Source organism: Rhinolophus sinicus, linkage group LG01 (assembly GCF_036562045.2).
Source record: "Rhinolophus sinicus isolate RSC01 linkage group LG01, ASM3656204v1, whole genome shotgun sequence".
In the NCBI taxonomy this organism is placed as follows: Eukaryota; Metazoa; Chordata; class Mammalia; order Chiroptera; family Rhinolophidae; genus Rhinolophus; species Rhinolophus sinicus.
This window is the reverse complement of record NC_133751.1, coordinates 13,689,586-13,691,784: the sequence shown is the minus strand read 5'-3', so window position 1 is coordinate 13,691,784 and position 2,199 is coordinate 13,689,586. Positions and strand designations below refer to the sequence as shown.

Sequence of the window (2,199 nt, the reverse complement as noted above, 5' to 3'; positions counted from 1 at the left end):
GGTCTAACAGAGTCAAAACCAAGGAAACACAGTACCCTTGGTGTGAGAAAGGAAATGACAATGGTAGGACAGGACAGTGGCTCAGGGCTCTGCGTATGATGCTGAATCCTAAAAGCACAAATTTCATTCTCTAGGGACAAAATAAGTGTTTGACCACAGGATTGATGCATGACAGCTGCTCAGAAACCTAGGAACAAAGCGTATAAGACAGATTTTTAGAAATATTAAGAACTGTCTGAAATTTCATAAGTTTATAATAAAGCTAAATAAAGATTTTACGAGTTTAGACCAATTGTGAAACCTAATATTTGTGTGTATATGTGTTTGCATAGATATATGCATATGAATATTTAGGTTATTAAGGAAAAAAGTAAGTTTTTAGGTAAGATGTACACTGTGGTTTCAGATTTTTAAACTATGTCTGCGTGTAAATAAGAACGTAGGTATTCTGCCAAGTTGGTGCTTTCCAGTATTGCCCATGGCAATGAAATTGCACCACCACATGTTCGATTTCCAGTCCAGAAGACCAGGATTCATCCACAACATCTCCCTCTTCCTCAACTGCCATACCCAGTCCCTCAAGATCCCGTCAATTTAACCTCCTAAGTATTTCCTGGATCTCTCCACTTTTCTTATTTCCTCTGTCACCACTCTGTTGCCCCATCAGTTCTCACCGTAAGGACAGCAAAGGCAAGCATGAAGCCTTGCCCTCCGTCATTCTATTCTCACAATGGATCATGTCCCTCCCCAGCTTAATGCCCTGCATTGGCTCCCCACTGCATTTGGACAAAGTCCAAAAGTAATGTGGCCTCCACCCACCCATTCAGCCTCATCTTTTGAACTCCCTCATTCACTCTCAATGCTCCAGCCACATTGGCCTACCTTTGGTTCCCCAGAAAAACCCATGATCCTCAATGCCTTGGGGACGTAGTGTGTATAACAGGCCCAATTGGACATGATAAGTGTCATTGACAAGCCACAATTATGAAGCCTAATGACAGCGCATATCAAGGTAGCATATTCTTTTTGACAATTCATTTTCCTACAGACTACCCCTTCAAACTACCCAAGTTTGCATTTACAATAAGAATTTATCATCCAAATATTAACAGTAATGGCAGCATTTGTCGCAATCTAAGATCACAGTGGTCTTCTGCTTGAACTATTTCTAAAGTTATTTTATCTATTTGTTCACTGCTATGTGAGCCAAACCTAGACAACCCCCTAGTACCAGAGATTGCATGGACCTAGGAAACAGACAGAGATAAGTACAACAGAATATCCCAGGAATGGACTCAGAAGTATGCCACGTGATGCTACCTTAAAGTTAGATTAACCTACATTGTGTGTGTGTGTGTGTGTGTGTGTGTGTGTGTGTCTATAGACACATATATATCAACCTGTATTATAGATAGATAGATAGATAGATAGATAAAAATATTATATATAATATAATTATCTAGATCTAGATATAGATATATATCCTTTCCCAGGCCCCTTTCTTTTACCTATTTAACTCCCAATACTCCTTTATTTCTCAGCCTAACTTCACTTTCTTAGGGAACTTTCTCTGCCCCCAGATCAGGCCAGATCTCTCTTCTTCACGCTTTCCTGATATTCTGCTTTTCTCCTTCTCCGTCTGCCATTACCCACCTATGTGTGCTTACTTGATAGTCTTCCTCCCTCTCTAGACCACAAGCTCTATGAAATGCATACAGCAGGAGCTTAAGATATTTGTGTTTAAAGAAATTATTTTAATAAGTTAACTTGCCTCAGGTACCTTATCAATCACTTTAGGTGCACTATCTATCTAGTTATCATATATAGTTAAGATAACTAAAGCTGAGAGAATCTTAAATAACTTGTTCAGTCAGTAATGATAGACCTGGAATTTATTCCCAAGTCTGTCTGACTTGAGCTGACACTTCTGACCACCACCTTATGCTGCACAGGAGGATAATAGGTGACATTTATGGAGTTGTCATAGTGTTAAGAGGTGTGGAACCCCTTTTCTACTCCAAATTTTCTGTCATATCATTGTCCTGATACCTCTTCAACAAAAATTGTCTTCTATGTGATAGATAAATTTTTCTAAGCTTTATCTTATCCGGATGCTAATTTATTGATTAATTTCTTAGTATCCTCTTCCAACTTCGTTATCTGGCTTCCCACTATATCATATTATGTCACTTCAGATAT

General features: G+C 38.8%; 1 pseudogene; it reads left to right on the top strand.

Annotated features, from left to right (window-relative positions):
• The first annotated feature begins 978 nt into the window (after positions 1–978).
• On the top strand, positions 979–1,314 carry LOC109446500 (ubiquitin-conjugating enzyme E2 D3; annotated as a pseudogene).
• Positions 1,315–2,199: the final 885 nt, after the last annotated feature.